The sequence below is a fragment of the Pyxicephalus adspersus genome, chromosome 2 (genome assembly GCF_032062135.1).
Source record: "Pyxicephalus adspersus chromosome 2, UCB_Pads_2.0, whole genome shotgun sequence".
Lineage (NCBI taxonomy): Eukaryota > Metazoa > Chordata > Amphibia > Anura > Pyxicephalidae > Pyxicephalus > Pyxicephalus adspersus.
Genome location: NC_092859.1, coordinates 51,174,068 through 51,181,185, shown reverse-complemented (window position 1 = coordinate 51,181,185; position 7,118 = coordinate 51,174,068). Strand labels below are relative to the sequence as shown.

The following is a 7,118-nucleotide window of genomic DNA, read 5'->3' as shown; positions in this document are numbered from 1 at the left end:
CCATAGACAGCATGTCCCCATGGTTTTACAATGGCTCAGAGACAATCAACTCTATGCTAAGGCAGAGAAGTGCCTGTTTGAATGCCCACAGGTGCCCTTCCTGGGCTACATTGTTTTCAAGGAGGGTCTCTCCATGGAGGTTACGGCCATCTCCAACTGGCCACTACCCTGCGGCCTCAAGGCTACTCAGCATTTCCTGGGGTTCACCAATTATTACCAGCAATTCATCAAAAATTACTCCACACTGGTAGCTCCCATCACTGCACTGACCCAGAAAGATGCTGACCCCAAGAATTGGCCTTCTAAAGGCTATTGCGGCCTTTCATGTCTTAAAGCAAGCCTTTCTTTCTGGCCCAGCTCTGGTTAGGCCAGATCTCTTCAAACCTCGACCCCAGCTTTCCTCGACTATCCACCTGCCTTGTGATTTTTGTACCGTACTTGCCCACCTTGGTGTGCCCAAGGACCGCAACCTGGCCGTAACCAGCAGCACAATACCCTCACCATCAGAGGCTCTGGAGAAAACCTGGTTACAGCTTGGACTCTGCCCTTGGCCCTTCTTAGGGCTCACACCACCTCCATACAAGCCGCAGCGCCCCTAGTGGTCCTGTCTCTCCGTGCATAACAATACCTTGTTAAACAAGTACAAGTTTTCTGTTTTTTTCTGTCTTTTCTTTCCTTCAATATATTCTATATCTTGATAATGCTAGCATGTAGTGTGGTGTTAAAGTTTAAAAAAAAGTGTCATAGGAGTTTAAAGTGATTATATAGTTTTTCTAAATTTGTGAAGCCTATTTTTTTCCCGGTATTAATGGCAAAGTGCTTTTTGGGTTTATGGGCTTTATTAAGGTGTACTTATAAAAAACTGTAATAATTTATTGCAGTATATACTTGGATGTGGTGACTGCACTTGTTTGTTTATTTTTTTTTTATTTTTATTATTTTTACTTTGCAATCCTATAGCATACTTCCTGTCCCAGGGTGGCTAAGCTAGCTCAACGTATTATCTGTGGAGAGAGCCATGGTTGTTTAGGTTGCTCTTCTTATTTGAACAACAAACACCTATTCCTTTCTTTACTTCCATTTTCCTGAGTCTAAGCCTTTAAAAATCAGTCAGTATGTTCCTTGGTTTTGGTACCATCGTTTCTCCTAGCCAACAACAGCCTCAACCACACAAATTGTAACATATGAGAAAGACAACTCAGGACAGATTTATATGACATGAGGCTGGAATTTTGCCCAGAATTCCAGTGAGAATCCAATTAATCTGTCTGCAAAGGATTTTTTTGAAACACAGATCAGAAACAAACTTGCTGATTGATAATAATTTTGCCTAGAATTAAAGAATTAAAAAAAAATAAATGTTTGTTGCAATAACTTAAGCTTATGAATAACTGTGATCAATAGGTTATATTTGTTAACATATAATATATGTTACCATTACCTATTTGTTTGACAAGATTTTGTCAAGAAGACAGTCCTTCTAGGCTAAATATATTTTGATCCCTGACCCTTCCCTTGACTCCACAGTTAATATTTTCACAATACAAACTCAGCCGATACTGTCCATTTAAGGGAAAAGAATTTTACCTGCACTGCTCACCACTCTTATTGTAGACTAGACTATTGTTTGTGAGACTTCATGGTTAGGAATTAGGTCCCTACTTGGGTCTCTCATTAGAGATTTAACCAGTTCCCAATCAGTGTTTGCCACCATCTCTCACTTCCTACAGAACGATTCCATAGATCCTATTTCCTTATACTTTCAATGGTAAGCATTAAAGGCTGTGGTCACGGGTGTTTTAATCCATCATAGAACCAGATGCAAAAAGCAGCACACAAATGATAAACATTATTAAGGACAGCAATATAAAATGTCCTCAGATGTCTTCCTAAAATTGATGACCAAAAAATACCATTTACCCTTTCTATGATCTCTTCTTGCAGAGGTATAGAGATCGATTGCACATTACTATCTTCAAGGTGATATATGTCCCTTGCTCTCTATTCCAATTCCACTTATATTTTCTATGCATGATGTTTACATGGGACCTTGAATTATTCTCTGTAACACAGTACAAAACTGTTCTAATAATATTATTCTAATTTTTACAACTTTCCTTCCACACATCCCCTTAGCAGCCTTTCCTCTATTTCCCAAACAATACTACCAACCTAGATGATCACTTTACAGAGGAGGAACTCTCCGTGGCAGAAGTCCAGGACCTGATAATTAATTACTAAATGTTTTAAACAATTTCATTCAGATCACACTTTTCCCTACAAATATCTTTGAAATTGTGAAATTATTCAGAAATCTAATAGCCAATCATTTAAGAAGAGCACACCAATAATACTCTGCTTCTTCTCCAGTTCATCCAACAGCATAACATATCCATGTGCCTTTTTTTTTTACACCAGGGCATTTACTAAGGTTGGTTGGCATTCTCAAAGTTTAAGATCATCATAAGATCATTTTTTACTTTTAGCGATCTAGCTGTTAAAAACCAAGAGATCTCTGGTCCCACTCTCAATTACCATCAATACAAACTTGTCTTATTTACTAATGACCTACTTTAAAGTAGAACTGCCACTCACATCTCTATCCCCTCTATCAAAAGGGAGTTTAAAAAATGTGTAAATGCCTTTACAGAAACTTCAAAGTGAACTGCAAACTTCAAAGTCAGCTTATAAATGCTTCTCACTCTTTCTTTCACTGGTTTCAACCCATCACCATCTGTCTTCCAGCCTTTTATCCTAAAGCTGCTCTAAAGTAATTTTGACGATTTGTTTAGGGTTCCACCACAATCCATGTTACCCTTTCACTTTACTCTCTCTCTTGCTTTCCTCCCTCCTCCACTCAAATCCCTTTTTTCTTTCAATTCTTCTCTTTCTTCCTCATTCTTTTTTTACCCCTCTCTTCTTTCTGTTTATCCTACTTTCTTGTTTCTTTTACCCCATGGAAACCATTTCTGACATCCCTATACATCTTACCCAGTAAGGGAAGCGTAACATTTATCCATTCTGCATCCTTGGGTTAAAGCTTCAACATAAGCATTTTTTTGTAGTACTGTACACTAGGGAGACTTTCAATGTCTCCCCTTCATTCATGTAAAAATCCATTTGTAACATTATGTTCAAAATTGGTACTTTGTTTTTCTGGTATGTCTCATTACAATACAATATCTTAATATTGTTGGTATAGATAGTTTTGCTTGTGCTAAACGTCAGTAAAAAAAATTATAATTAACTGGGAATAGAAAAATCTAAAAAAAAAAATGAGGGAGAGAAGAGGAGAGAAGAAAACAAGGCTTTTTAAGGGACATTAAATTTTAAAGCTGATAAAAATATAACATTTATTAAAAGTACAAAATTTATCAAGTTTCATACCATAGAACATAGAACTAAACAAAAACATATATAATGAATTATCACAATAAGCGCTTCGTATTGTTGAATTCAGCCTTAAAGTATATCTTATAATTGTATATACTTAGATATAGTTACGGTCAAATACAAGTCTCCTCCCGACGCGTTTCGCTTATTCGGGCTTCGGGCTTCCTCAGAGGATTTTGGAGAATTGAGTAACAGACTATGAGAAAACAGTAACATACATTATTCATTATACATTATTTTCGCGTATATTAACATACAATACAATTTAAATATGGTAAAGAACACTGGAAGACACTGAATTTATTATTGAATAGAGAGTCAATTTCTATAGTGGTATATTTAAAAAAAGAGGTATATGTAGTATGTGTAAAAGGTATATGTAGTAGTAATTGTTTTTTTTAAAAAAGAAATTCAAAGGAAATTAGGAGGTAAGAAAAAATACCTGGTTTAGGGCCCAGCAACTCCTGTCATATCCTTTCAATTTGGTGAGTTGTTGGCATTGCTATGATTTAGTAATGTATTCTAAGGGTAGAGAAAAGGGTAATGAATAGTTGTTAAAAAGTATCCACTCCAAAGTATATGATATCTGATATGTAACACTAGCCTTATTGCTACTGTACTTACAATTGTTTTGAATGGTTGTTTGGCTTCATTGCCATTTATCCAGTTAAAACCATCTGGAAGAACGCAAAAGAAAAAAAAGAAAAAACAAATAAAGTTGTTTATGCAAAGTTCCTAATTTGCTGTTAATATTGTAATATACTTGTATTAAACCCAGAAAGGTTCATGTACTTGCTTATTGTTGGTGAGAAATAATGATGAGGGTAGCCTATCAGCAGCCAACCAGACAAAAGGGCTGGTGCTGCGTCTCATGCATCCTTATATCTGCCTAATAGATCTAAAAGAACTAATACCAGACATGAATTGGATAGCTGTGCATGTGTGGGAAGTGGGGTGTGTTATGCAAGCGGGTGTTGACCCACTGTGCCACTGACTGGGTATACTCCAGAGGGGCGTGACTAAGGCGCTACCAGGTCTTCGCTAGAGCCTCTGATGGTGAGGATAGGCTTGGGCTGCGGGGTAGCTGCCAGGTGCAACTCCAGAGCAATCCCCAGGACAGTGGCAGCTGACCACAGGAGTCAGAAAACCCAGTGCAAGCACCGAGGGGCTTGCGTGGCCAAGATGTCCAGAAACCAGGATCCAAGATCAGGTCAGGCGGCAATCAGGCAAAGTCCAAAAACGTAATCCGAGATCAGGGTCAGGCAGCAAACAGGCAAAGTCCAAAAAACGTAATCGAAGGTCAGGGTCAGGCAGCAAACAGGCAGAGCTCAAAAACGTAAGCAAAGTCCGGTACACAGCAAAGCAAAACAGAGAAAACACGTTAGCAGAGTTACACAGGGTAAACCAGAGATTGCTCAGGCAACTTCCTGTAGTAGGAGGTGCCTTTAAGTACCTGCAGGAAACCCACCAAAGGCTGTAGAAACCAGAGGGCGTTTACCTCATAGATTAGGAGAGACACACCCACGCCAGCTCAAACACCAGAGCAAGTCTCAGCATGAAGGAAACACAGGCATGGAACATAGGTAGTGGGTTACCTGAAAGATAGGACCCGGCGTCCATGCCTGCGATTAGGAGCAGCGGCCCCGGCACGACCTGCAGTGCTAACAGGGTGAAGCTGCAGGCATTGGGCTGCTTCCACCCAAGACCCTTGATTAATCAGCACATACGTGGTTGATAGAAAGGAGAGAGGACTGTTGTTTCAGCAGATACTTCAGCTCTAGCCAGGACTAGTGTAGGCGGGGCGGAGGAAGAATGATATGCTATCATTCAAACCAATTTTATAATCATAGAAATTATAATCTATGCAGTTTAATCCACAAGCAAAGTTATCCAAGATATTACTTTTATTTCAATGAACCAAGTCACACCATATCTCTGATTCTTAAAGTTTGTTTAGTTAAATACAATGTACATTACAATGTACATTATATCATGTTGAAGCCACTGTATCAATAATTGTGCAATAGGTTTCATAATATAGTTTTTATTGTTTTACAATTTCTCCACTGATTGCTACATTTTGCTTTATGATTTTTTTTCCCCTGTTACTGTGTCATTTCACATACTTTTTGATGTAATGTATACGAGAGGGTGCTGAGAAGTTCCTGGCTTTGCCCCCTTCCAGATGAAATAGAAAAATAAGTGTGGCGGCATATGACAACCTATTATCTTAGTATGTAACTGTGCAAATATTGGGTCTTTGCGATCCTTAAAATTGTTTTTCTTTTAGTGAGAAGCTGGGATGGCAGAGGCGCAAGCTAGTTTCACATTGTTGGAGTTACGGACCGTCATGAAGTTTTTGTTTCTCCAGGGAAAGTCAGCAAAGGACATTCACACAGAGATGTCACAAACACTGGGGGAGAAGTGTCCTTCCTACAGCACTGTCAAAACCTGGATATCTTGTTTCAAGACTGGGCAATTCATCGTTGAAGATGAGCCCCACAGTGGGGGCCCCTTACCTGACCCGGCAACCTGCCAAGCTGTCCATGAGCTGATTATTGAGGACCGGCAAATATCCGCAAAAAAGATAGCCCAGATACTTGACATCTCACAGAAGCATGTTGGGTTTGTTATCACCACTATCCTCGATATGCGCAAGCTTTCAGTGAAGTGGGTGCCAAAATGTTTAAACAGTGATCAGAAGAAGGAACGTGTTGAAGCATGCAGACTGCTGTACAGGTCTTTTTGCCTAGGTTAGTGACTAAAGATGAAACCTGGCTCCACATCTATGATCCTGAAACCAAGGAACAGTCAAAGGAATGGCACCACAGCGGGTCCCCGCGACCGAAGAAGTTCCGAACTCAGAAATCGTCCAAAAAAGACATGGCGTCTGTTTTCTGGGACAAAGACGGTATTCAGTTGGTGGACTACCTACCTCAGGGCTCTAGTATCACTGGACAGTATTATGCTAACCTCCTGGACCAGCTGAAGGAGGCAAATAAGAAGAAACACAGTGGAAAGTTGACCAAAGGGGTCCTTATTTTGCAGGATAATGCATCTGCGCACACATCCAACGTTGTGGCTGCCAAATTGAACGTCCTGGGTTTCCAATTGGTCCACCATCGCCCTACTCACCTGACCTGGCCCCTTTGGACTATTATCTGTTTCTGAATTTGAAGAAACACCTATAAGGGCAACATTTTGAGGACATCAAACTGCTGCTGAGAGCTGGTTTGCGGTCCAAACAAAGGACTTTTATTTGAACAGTCTAGAAAAGCTGCAACTACGTTGTACCAAGTGCATTAGTCTCAGGGGGGAATATGTTGAATAAATGTGTTATTTTATAACTCTGGCTCTCTTCTTTCTGGGCAAAGCCAGGAACTTCCCAGCACCCCCTCGTATTTTGTATATTTTGTAAAGAAAAATGGTTTCCCTTGTATTATATATATCTTTGTTTTCCCCATTCTTTTTCCCCTTTCCCCTTCCCTACCCACTCCCCTCCCCCCCTCCCTCTTTCCCTCATCCCCCCCCTCTCTTGAATGGTTTACTATATTCAACTTAACTTTTCTCTGTGTTTATTAATATATTTACTTTGTGCCCCCAGTGCTCTTTGAGAGATGGGAGGCATCCCCCCAGACGCTTTCAACCCAGTTGACAACTTATTGGTACATAGGAGATGCCGGCCCCTCATTTGGGCATCAGATCTTCTTTTGGTGCCCAGGACC

The 7,118-nt window shown here is 40.0% G+C and overlaps 1 long non-coding RNA gene across 1 annotated transcript; it reads right to left on the bottom strand.

Annotated features, from left to right (window-relative positions):
• Window positions 1-3,444: 3,444 nt before the first annotated feature.
• LOC140322008 (uncharacterized) lies at window positions 3,445-4,737 on the bottom strand. Its single transcript, XR_011919096.1, has 3 exons — window positions 4,018-4,737; window positions 3,836-3,915; window positions 3,445-3,589 (listed from the first exon to the last, which is right to left on the bottom strand). It is a non-coding gene; the product is annotated as an uncharacterized lncRNA (long non-coding RNA).
• Window positions 4,738-7,118: the final 2,381 nt, after the last annotated feature.